At 45.1% G+C, this 11,835-nt stretch overlaps 1 protein-coding gene across 2 annotated transcripts in view; it reads left to right on the top strand.

Moving 5' to 3' along the window:
- Positions 1-6,144: 6,144 nt before the first annotated feature.
- Positions 6,145-11,835, top strand: part of LOC141928781 (tropomodulin-2) — a 36,689-nt gene continuing 30,998 nt past the window's right edge. The window contains exon 1 of one of the 2 annotated variants that reach the window (XM_074837480.1): positions 6,145-6,214. The gene's annotated coding sequence lies outside the window, so the exon portion shown is untranslated. Of the gene's footprint in view, positions 6,215-6,517; positions 6,645-11,835 lie in introns of those variants that run through there. The other variant, XM_074837478.1, reaches the window with a different exon arrangement.

The raw sequence follows: 11,835 nt of genomic DNA, 5'->3' as shown, positions 1-11,835 counted from the left end.
TTTGAGAAAAGAAACTGGGGGTGAAGTGTTGGCCCCACTGGCATCAATGTAAGTTCTGCTGTCTGCTTCAGTAGTGCCAAGATTTCATTTCTGTAAGATATATAGAGTATAAGGCACCATACGTAATCCATTTTATTTAATATAGGGTTTATTTAAAATGTGTAAAATTCTAGTAATTTATAATTAATACATAAAGATATTTTGCAAAGTCCTGGCTGTGCTGAAGTCACTAGTGAGGCTGTCATTAACTTTAATAGAGACAGAAATTCATCTGATAAATTATATTAAAAACAAAATTGTGCAAACTTAAAATGGAAGAGTCCAATATGTTGGGCTGAACCGTCTAAGTGCTTCGCTTCAAAGGATGAAACTCTCAATGTGTGCAAAGCAGGAGGCTGGGAGTGGTCAGTGAGTGATGGAGCTGGGCTTTTGACCAGTGTGAGATTCTCACTTGTTCAGCACTGGAGGCAAGAGACCCACAAAGCCACGCTGAGCCCTTCTGGCACCGAGCCTGCGGGTGAATGAAGAAACACTTTTATAACCCAAGAGCACTTTGGCAAATGCTCAGCAATAGATTCATAATCCTTCAGTCATTAGAAGGCTGGTGTTTTCCAAGCTGACAGACCGATGCGTGTATCAGAGGGCAAACATAATGTTCCTAAAAGGATTAGTAGAGGGATTTCTTTTTCAAAAGCTGAGATATAATTTAAGACAATCATACATTCATGAGGGAAGTGCTGCAAATACAAAACCTCAAAGGACATAGAAGACCTGGACAGCAGTGGAACTTCACAGAATCACAGAATCATCTAGGTTGGAAAAGACCTTGAAGCTCCTCCAGTCCAACCATGAACCTCACACTGACCGTTCCCAACTCCACCAGATCCCTCAGCGCTGGGTCAACCTGACTCTTAAACACCTCCAGGGATGGGGACTCCACCACTGCCCTGGGCAGCCCATTCCAACACCCAACAACCCCTTCTGCAAAGAAATACTTCCTAATATCCAGTCTAAACCTTCCCTGGCGCAACTTGAGGCTATTTCCTCTTGTCCTATCACTTGTTACTAGCTTAAAGGGACTCATCCCCCCCTCTCTGCACCCTCCTTTCAGGTAGTTGCAGAGGGTGATGAGGTCTCCCCTCAGCCTCCTCTTCTCCAGACTAAACCCCCCCCAGTTCCCTCAGCTGCTCCCCATCAGACCTGTGCTCCAGACCCTGCACCAGCTCCGTTGCCCTTCTCTGGACACGCTCGAGTAATTCAATGGCCTTTTTGTAGTGAGGGGCCCAAAACTGAACCCAGGAATCGAGGTGCGGCCTCACCAGTGCCGAGTACAGGGGTAAGATCCCTTCCCTGTCCCTGCTGGCCACGCTATTTCTGATACATGCCAGGATGCCATTGGCCTTCTTGGCCACCTGGGCACACTGCTGGCTCCTGTTCAGCTGGCTGTCAATCAACACCCCCCCCCTCTGACTGGCAGCTCTCCAGCCACTGCTCCCCAAGCCTGTAGCGCTGCTGGGGGTTATGAAACAATGCATATGCAAAGCAAGAGCAGATACAACATGAAGCATCCTCACTGCCATTCTCTGAGCTGTGTGTGGCAGGAAAGGAACATCCAAAGCCTCAGACATAATCCTAAACTGATTAAATCATAATATATTTACTTTCTACAGTGCTGGTGTGGTACAAATGAAGAACAGGGCTTGAATGTATGTGGCCTCAAACAGAAATATATCTTCCTGGCTGGGAAATTCCCACAGGATATAGACAGGAAGGATATTGTCAGTAAACTAGATGATAATAAAAAGCGATGCCTGGACCCTCTATCCTATATAGTTTTTTTATGAGAGTGGCCAAACTCAGATTGAAACAAATTATGAGTGAGGAAATCATATTCCTTCCAGTGACAGCAAAGAGGATGTGGTTCAGTCCTGGTTCTCTTGAGACACAACCCTAATGCTTCGAGAACTTTGTGCTCTGACATGAAGGGTTAAGACGAGCCCATTCCCATGAGCTCGCTGGCTTACATAGCCTTTGGTGGGAGACCACAGCAGTAGCTACCTACATGTGTTTTGGAATTTTTCCTTCTTCTTGCAGATAGCTGCCTTGCCCAGGGCCAGCCTGCTGAGGCATGTCTGGAGATGAGCTCAAGCACCGACTGTCCGACTCGCAGCATTCTGAGCCCTATCTGCAGGAGCCCACACACTGTCCAACAGATTCTCTGCCCAGCATCTGGGACCACGCTGCACAGGGTTTTGCTCCTCAAGTGCACCGTTAAGACTGTTTAGATGTATCCAAAATGATCCAGTTCACTGTGAACTGGCTGTATAAAAGAAATAGGTGCCAAGAGAAACAGCCTATTGGTCAGCTGCAGAGGGCCTCTGTCTGACCTTGGGCCTCAGGCTCTTTAGGTAAAGAAGGAAATCCAACATTGAGCAGGCTGCCCTGCAGATCCATCCATGGAGAAAGAGGTGGAGCAGAAAGATCTTCACGATTAGCACTGTCTGTAAAGAGAGGACAGTATCTGTTAGCTCTTGCTCCCTTCTGAGAAGCAAACCGCTTTAAACCAGACAGTTTAAAGGAGGAGGAGAGTTGGCCTGTGCCTCCAAAGCCTCCTTCTCATACCAGCACAGACAGCAGAGCTAGGGTGGGTGGACCAGCAACCGTATCTCAGCGGATGGAGCAGAAGTCATGTTGCCTGTACGCAGGAGTGGCTCCAGGGATCTAACCCGAGGCACGCTGTTGGACACGCTGCCTGGAGCAGAGCGGTGCTGCGTAGCTCTGTAAGTGGGGCGTAGAGGATGGTGAGCTGCTGGGGTCTGGTTCCAGGATCAGCAGTGGTCTTCCAGTGTCCTTGGGCAGTTCCTCTGACCTTTCAGCCTTCTGGAGCCCTGTGTTCCTGTCCCCGATGGCATGCCCACCGAGTGGGCCCCAGACTTAAAATATCCATCTGTTCAGTGCCTCACTTTCCACACCAGCAAAATGGAAATGGTGATTCAATTTGAGATCTAGCGCTGCAAATTAATTGGTACAGATGAGGTACTTATTATTACTGTTACTACCATGGCAAGTGCATTGTCCAAGTCTAAATGCATTTCTTCAGGATTTAGAGTACCATGGATATAGAAAAGTCCACAGGGTTTGGGTGAAATAACAGATGGCTTGAAGTTACTGTTATTTAATGTATTACTGTACTCTGCCTTATTAAACAGTCCAAGAAAATCCTATTATCTGTCACACCAATGTAATTAAAAAATTCCAGCCTAAATATAGTTGGGATTTGACCACTTGAGATGCTGCTGGCCGGAATTTTAAGGCCTGAACCACTAGGCTCTTATAAACCAGGGATGACCACATAGCTCAGGTTTTTTTCAAACCTATTTCAGCATGTGTCACCACAAGTCAGTAATTTTACATGTGAACAAGTCAAATTTTATCTCAACCCTAGGTCTGAGATTTGCTGATCAGGCATTGAACCAAGGGGTTTTATATACAGGTCACTGAATTTGATCAACAGCTGGTCTTTAAGGGAAGAGATGAAAACATGCACAACACAGTAATCAAGACCAGATGCTTGTCTAAAAGACAAGCTCCAGCTCAAGCAGGAATTAATTAAGCAAAGTCTTACAAGCTGTTTTATAAGGAAAACAGATGAAAAGATCACAACAGCCCCTCTGCTTTTTTATTAAAAAAAGTAAAACAATTTAAAACAACTGACCACATTTTGGCTACAAATAGTTCAGTGAAATAAAACTTGCTTTTGGATGCCCCAGTTAAAGATTTACTGGTGCAGCCTGCTGGCAGTAAGCTCACTTTAGGCTGTACTGGAAAAATGCCAAACCTCTACACTGCATTCACCATGCAGCAGCTCTGAGCCAAACCCTCACTGGTCAAAGGGAAGGCAGAGCCAGGAAATACTTTGTTTTGGGATCCACAGGATCGCTCACTCTTGAAGATGCCCCTCAGAGGGGAGCAAAATTTTTTCTAGAGTAGTTGTCCCCACGTATATTGTATCCTTAGGATGTTAACTCCACCACTGCACTTCTTTCAACAAGTCAACTTAAAGACATAAATACATAAAAAGCTTAGGTGGGCAAAATGTTACGCAAGATTCCTAGCAGAGAAAAAGGACTATTTTGGAGCCTTCCCTGCACTTTTAGAAGTGCTTTCAGGGTGTGAAGTCCTCCCTATACATTGGAAATACAGTCAGTCCAGGTAATCACAGTCATTTGATGTAAATGCATCGTAGCAGGCATATCCCACGCAACGGATACATCTTAGATTTGTGAATTGCATTGTATACTTTTGTCTTTCAATTTTGCAGTTTGGGAAGAATGAAAAATTGTTTAGAACACACACTCTGTACACAAGATTGAAGTCTGATACGGTTTACTTTGTGGGCTGTGATTTAAGTAGAATGTTACTCCTTAAATGTGGATATACTCTTCTGTACATCTGCATTTAATATTATTTATCATGTGTATTTTTGTCTGTCTGTCTCATGAATACAGGTGACCTGTATCTTTTCTTAGACAAAGACTGATCATGTTTCTATTTTTTGATTGCAAATTCTATGCATGAGGTAAAAGGAAGAAAGAAACATGAAACCACAGCCAAAGAAGAGAAGAAGCTTGACTGTAGCCAAACTCTGCACTCCCTGCAGAGGTCTTAGATTGTTACGTTTGTAACAGAAACTAGTATGAAGTGACTGTCAGGAGATACAGGCAACTGCAAATGGCAGTCAGCATGGGAGGGGTTCTTCCCATTCATACCAACTGAGAAAGAGTTTCAACTTAACAAATACATTTTAAGGCATTACAGGAAAGTCTGAGTGAAAAGCTTGCAGAAGTTTATCAAAAAACAAACATCCCAACCTTGAATTTCTCTCTCTCTTTGTTGATGTTGTACATTTCCCTTTCCCAGTATTTGTATAATAATTCGAGTAACTCATTCCACCCCTGATCCTACAGACCAAGATTAAAACACCAAAAGAGGGTTTAATCCATGCTAAGTATTAAATCCACATTTCTCTGTCTCACATCTGAATCAGCCCTGTTTGCAGTGAAGCTTCAACCCCAACCCCGAACCAACAGATTCATCTTCAGCCTGAGCCACCAAGATGCCGAGCAGCAGATTTCAAAGCAATTCAGTTCAGCTCCCCTGACAGTTCTGGTAGTGAACAAGCAAAACCACAGATACAAACCCTGTTTTCCCTGAATGCTTCAAGGCAGAGAGAGAGAGGGGGGAAGACAGTGGAATAAACACATCTGTTTCTTCTCCATTTCTGTTGATCTGATAGCATTTTGGATGTTTGGCAAAAGCTTTGTTAACTTACGGTTGAGTATCCGAGGTTTGAGGGAAGGAGGTTACAAGCAGATAACTGCAGCTTTGGAGCATCTTTGTGCATTCTGCACATTATTGTGGATACAGGTGTTTTCCTGAGCAGCAGTGGCAAAATGCCCGAGGTAACCCTTCAGTCCCTGATACTGGCCTGAGTTTTCTGCTGTAAGTCTTGCTAGAGATGCCTGAGGTGTTTGTCAGGGTATGGAGTGAAGCCGAAGGCATTGTATTTCCTAGTCGTACTTTTTTTTTTTCCATAGGAAAATTCATCTCTGGTGCAGCATCTGCTTCTTAACAAGGCAATGCCTTGTTTTCCTGCCAACACATCATGAAACTTAAAGACATTTTAATCACGGGAATAGCTTTTCTGCTGCTAGTGACTCATCACTTGGTGCTCAGAACCAGGGGACTCAGTTCAGCTAAAACAAGTACCTGCCCAGTGAAGGCAATCTGATGAATTAAATTATGGACATACTTGATTACAGGGGCACATTCAAATCGTATTCCGTGTTATGTACAATTTCAACCAACGGTTAACTGTAGTATAGAATAAAAGCACAAATATAAATTGAATTGTCAAAACTAAGTAGAAGACGAGAGGAAAAACATCAAAATGGTCTCAGGGACCAGCACCCTCCGCCCCGACGGGACGGGTCTTGGAGCAGGGGGATGTGCAAACGCCGCTCGTCGGGGGCGGCCGCCACCATCTGCGCCCAGCGCTGCCCGCCGCGGCCCTGCGCCCCCGCGCAGCGGGTGCCTGCGCAGCTGCTTAGAGGCGTGCACAGGGCAGGGGCGACGGCTGCAGCTGGCGGAGTTTCCAAGCCCCAGCGCTGCCTGTTTTCGGGGTTCACACAGAGAGGGGCTACACAGGGGAGGGGTAAGGCTGAGGCTGCGTCATGCCGAGCCAAGGGCCCGGGGGGGACAAACGCGGCTGGGGCGGGGGCGGTGGGATTTCACCTGCAGGCTCGGGGCAGCGGGATGGAAAGGGGGGAGGGAGGACAGGGGGGCCAGGGGGTGCCCAGGCCAGGTGAGGGCGGAGGGATGCTGCTGCTGCAGCTGGAGCTGGTGCTGGGGGGGGGCGCTGGGCGCTGGCTGCGGCTGCCGGTGCCCGCGGAGCCCGCGGCGGCTCCGGCGGCTGCCGGACTACGAGTCCCAGCGTGCCCAGCAGGGCAGGGGCCGCGGTGCGCAGCCGCCGCGCCGGGCACCCACCTGCCGCCGCCGGGCTCGGGGCGCGGAGGGGCGCGCAGGCGGCGCTGGGCTCGGGAGCGGAGGGGCGCGCAGGCAGCGAGGGCCGGCTCCGCGGCGGGGTAAGGCGGCGGGCCGGGGCCGGGCGGGCCGCCGGGACATCGCCCGCGGGCCCCGGGCGGGCGGCGGCTCCGCGGGGCTCCGCGCACGGCGGGGCGGGGCGGAGCGGAGCGGGGCGGGCGGCGCATCCCCGGTGCGGAGCGCGGGGCGTCCATCCCCGCGGCGGCCGGGCAAGGGAGCGCGCAGCTGTCCCCGACAGCGTGCGGGGACCGGCGGGGCTCGTCCGGGGCTCCCGCGGGGCGCGGAGCGCCTCTCCCCTCTCTGCCTTTGTGGTTTTAATAGCGCGTTTTGCAAGGGAGGGCGTAGGTATTTATTTCCATGGGCTAGCATCCTTTATGTCAGCCGTTAAATGACAGCAATTAGATGAAGCAATTTCATAAAATACGAGAGGAAGGTGTTTTTGTAAATGAAGCTGAGCCGTCTCTCCTTGGAGATCCCACGCCTTTTGTATGTCAGAAACACAGCAGGGCTGATGGAGGGTGGTTACGCTGCGCTGCCGTGGAGCAGGTCGGAATAAATGTACCAGTGACAGGTTCAGGAACAGGATGCGGATTTAGTAACATCCAGTAACATTTCCAAGCTCTCGATGAGCAAAACGTGTCCTCAAAACCTGCACGTTGGCGTTAGGGTATCACACGTGCTTTATTTTGTCATCTTCTGATTACAAAATTATCAGGGTGGCCCTCTGCTAATTCAAGGGGGTTTGCTTTAATGGAAGCTTTGGGGAATAAAAATCCACAGTCGATCAATGAGAAACGTGTAGAGAAATCTGAGGACTGTAACACTGCAAAATAAATGAAAACTGGTTAGATTTATGTGACCACCTTGAGCTTAGGAGTAACAAATTCATGAAAAAAACACTGTAACATCAATAATGATGAAACAAATTCAAAAATGTATCAATATCAAATATAAATTTAAAATTAATTAGAAGAATTGATAATATTTTTATACCATGAATGATACACTGTGTAGATCTATGCTTCTGAAAACGTCTAGTAGAGGAAGTCTTCAGTAAGTTATCAAGTTCTGTATTTGTAGTACATAGGTGCAGTCTTTCAATTTCTTAGCATATGAAAGCTTTTCTTTAACTGATTATTCTCATAAATTGTCCTTGAACTTCCTCTGCTCTGCCCTCCACTTTCAGAGACAGGAACATGTAATGGGAAGGAAACACCTGGGACCATTTGGCCTAATACTGCAGGCATTGCATCCTCTAATTTCTTGCAAAGGATACAATTATTAGAAAAATGAACTCAAACTCAGGGATGTATGGAGGTGTCTCACTAAATTATACCGACAATATTATGATTTTTTCTGTGTTATTCTGCATTCATTTGCCATCTAGTAGACTGTGCCTTTGCCGTGGTGCTCTATGCTGAGCAGCTCTTAACTGGCTTCCACAATATATTTAAATTTTTACCACTATGTAAAAAATGAAGAAGGTTATATCAGTAATTTTAGTGACTATGCCAACCTAAGTTCCATATGTATCTTTTCTCCCATTAGTCTAGCTTAGCTGGATTTGTCTGAATTTAGCCAGTAGCCTCTCTCATCTTGACAATCTAAATAATTCTGTTCAAAATGGTGCTCTTTGAGCTCTCATTGCATAACTTTTCTTCCTTCCCCAAATTATTATTTCCAGTATTTTACAACTTCTGGTAAGCAATGTTTATGCATTTCTGCTGTTATTAATCTGCTCTAGGGTTTTTTTATAGCATTCCTAAGTTATTGAATCTCATAGTTTGATGTCTTCCTGTGACCGAGGCTGTGGTAGCTGTGCAGGGTTTTGCATTGAGAGGCACCAGGTAGCATCCTGCAGCCACGTGTATTTGCACATGGTAGGTTAACACCAGGGTGAATGCATCTGTTCTCTTTACTGACCGTAGCCCACAAGTGCAGAGGTGGCTTCTGTTTAACAGTGGAGTTTCATCATCATTATTTGGTGCCACAGAAATCTGTAAACTTATTTTTTAAGTCCTTCTTTATTAAGATTATTTCAAGAAACAGGTGGGTCTGAAGGTCCAGCTGCCATTCCAAAATAGGGAAATCTGAGAACAGCAGTGACAAAAAGGTAGCATGCCATTTGCTATCTGTTGGCAGCACAGGTGGAACAATGCTTTTGTTAATGTTACCCAGTATCCTTTTTTCCTATTGATGTTTCCAACATGTGAAAAACAAATACCAGTGTTCTCTTTTCCAGGGCTGGTCTGATCTGTTTTGTTGTAAAAATAAAAAGTCTATTTCCAGGTACAATTCCTTCTTCTATCTATTGTTTTAGCTATCAGGATGTGCACATCATGGATGGTTTCTGGCTTTGGTTTACAGCTAAGAAGCAAAAAAATGTAGGTAGTTAGTTATGATGGCTGTACGTTATAAGGAGAAAAAACAGTGTAGGAAAGATGCAAAAGGAGGTTTTTTTAGAAGTTATCTAACAGTGATCATTATTAAAGATCATAGTTGTGCAGTCAGTAGTACATGTTCATAACTCAGCCTTTGGTTCTCTCTCTGCTGTGTTTTCACTTGGTGTATATTGTTCGTTTAAAAGAGCCACTTAAATGAACGAGGCTGTTCATGGAAGAATGAACGCGTAGCCAAAGGAAAAGCCGTCCAACGCTTGATACTTGAAAGATGATTCAATTCCTTGTTTTGCCACAGACTTTCCATTTGACTTCAGACAAGGCATTCTTTCCTCTGACAGGACAGTGAAGCGGGGAGGCTTTTGTGTGGCCGATGGTGTTTAAGGCACCACAACAGCTGGTTCTGTGGAAATGTGATCAATCAGTGAGGATACCAGAACCTGGCCTTTGGCTTCCTAAGGATGCCTTTTTACAAAGTCCCAGATAATTCATACCCCAACATATGCTTTGTTTTGCATTGATGGTGACAAGAACTACAGTTCTTCACACAACACAGAATCTGGGATACTGAACTGGATGAAAACACCATCTTATAAATGTCACAGCTATTACTGTAATGTGCACGATACAGGAACTGATTCATCCATGTTCATCTGGGAACCACAGAGCCATGGGCTGCTGTGTCACAAGACAGGGGGCATGTATGCTCCGGGGTGGTGCTCACCAGGGGAGGTACAGCCTCTTGTTCTGAGGTAAATTAGCACCTATCTACTGCAGAATCAAACCTGCAGAGTCTAGTAGTTATTGGAAGAGGTTAAAATGTCATTTGGTGCCCACAGAAAATAATGAGTCCGTTTTCTTCCAGTTGCTGTCAAATGGGCACTTATACAGTCACTTATACCACTGATCAGCATCATTACTGATGGTTCCAGTCAGTTGTGATATTAAGTGTTATCTGAGGGACCACAGGTACAGCTCAACACCAGGGTGTTTCTGTTCACGTCGGAGTGGGAGCTTACAGATGACCAATTGTGGGTGGAGCTGCCATTTCATATTCCATCTTGTCTGTATAAAAAGACTCTGCTCTCCAGGACGTTCAGCCTAGCACTTCACACCGCCCTCAGTTTTAGACAGTAACTATGTTATGTTTTCATTTTAGAAATGCTAATTAACCTTCCATGGACTTTCAAATAATCACTTAAGTTCTAAAGATGGAAGAAGCCTACCTTCTAGTTCCACAAAGTTACCAGTTGCAATGAGCAGAAATAGAAGATGGTTGCTTCGTTATTTTGTAACTAAACTTTACCCTCTAAAAGCAAGGGGGAGTCTCTCCCTGCAGGGGACATGACAGACAGACAGGTCTCCCTGGTCTCTCCTGTTTCCCATACTTGACGCATCACTGGAGTGTCAGAGCATCATACACAATCCCACTAATATCTGTAACACTGAGGTATGTTCTGTCGTCCTCTCCTGTAGGTAGGAAGTGAGTGATTTAAAGGTTGCTTTTTTAAGGTAAGACTGGCTTAAATCATCATATGGTCACTGTATAATTAGTGATAATTTTTGTGTGGAAACAATTCTAGTGGTTACGATCTAAAAATATGACGATACCCAGAAACAGGTTATAAATTCATCAGGCACTGTAAAGAAATCTACTTCCTTCCCAGGACTTAGTTTCATGTTTTAAATGATTATGAATAATACCACTAATGTTACTTTAGAAACAATCAGAAATTAGTTATTTTTTAGCTTTATAGTGCACCAGTGCGAGAAGCATTAATGTTTCATCACCAGTGAAAAACCTTTCACGTTATCTGAATCAAAAGGAGTACATCCCTTTATATCTTCTATAAATAACAGTACATTCATATGGATAATTTTGCAATATACACGATGGTTATTTTCTTATAAAGGGCATGATAGAACTCCATTAAAGTGAATTGATGTCTCGCATTTTATTTGCATAGGAGTTGTCAATCCCTCGGTAAAGAAGCCAGCTGTGATGTAAACTACAGAGTGGCACAAGCATTACCAAGGTTCAGAAAGGCTCATCCAGTTATGAAGCGCAGTTTCTGATCACTGAATTATTATCCTAAAGGTTCAGGCCTAGTCTAATATTAGCACAACATAATTGTTTATTAGTCTCTATATGGGACTAAACCAGTTGCTTGGAACAGAACGTGAAATAACCCTACGTTAGCCTCGGAGAAAAACAGTGTTTTAAATATACAGGGATTTGTAGGGATTCTTTGCTACAGTATGACAAAGAATGACAAACTGGGCTGGGAATAGAAGAGGTTTGGCCACGTCATTACTTGCCCAGAGCCAGCCCTGAGCTCAGTGCCATGTGCAGCTGAGCATCTCCCCTGCCAGCCCCAGAGCCACCCTCACAAAGGACCTGGTTGTACAAACCTTTGAACAGGTTATTCGCTTTGTTCCACCAAGTGATCATGCTGTGTCCTGGATGGAAAGGGTTAGAAAAGGTGACTAAACTGGAGCAGTTCAGTGCTCCTTATGTCATGAGTTCTTCAGCTTTTTCAGGGAAACAGGCAGAGAAGTGGGGTGGTTCTAGAAGACCAAATCCTTTTCTACAGATCTCTCTTCCATTTTCTACTCATGTGTCTACTGTCTCTATCTACATCAGGACCTGTAGCTAATACCATTTTCATCATATACACAAAAGTATCAGTTTCACAATGCTTTGCTGTATGTTCCTGTCATACTCCTGTGCTGTGGTGGCCCTAATGCATCCTTTCTAGGTTTTCTGAGATTTCTGAACCTCCTAGTTCAAAGCCAAGAAGAAATTTTGTACCACAAAACATGATCTCTGAGT

Source organism: Strix aluco, chromosome 12, assembly GCF_031877795.1.
Source record: "Strix aluco isolate bStrAlu1 chromosome 12, bStrAlu1.hap1, whole genome shotgun sequence".
NCBI lineage: Eukaryota > Metazoa > Chordata > Aves > Strigiformes > Strigidae > Strix > Strix aluco.
The sequence above is the reverse complement of the archived record's forward strand: the minus strand, read 5'-3'. Positions and strand labels throughout refer to the sequence as shown.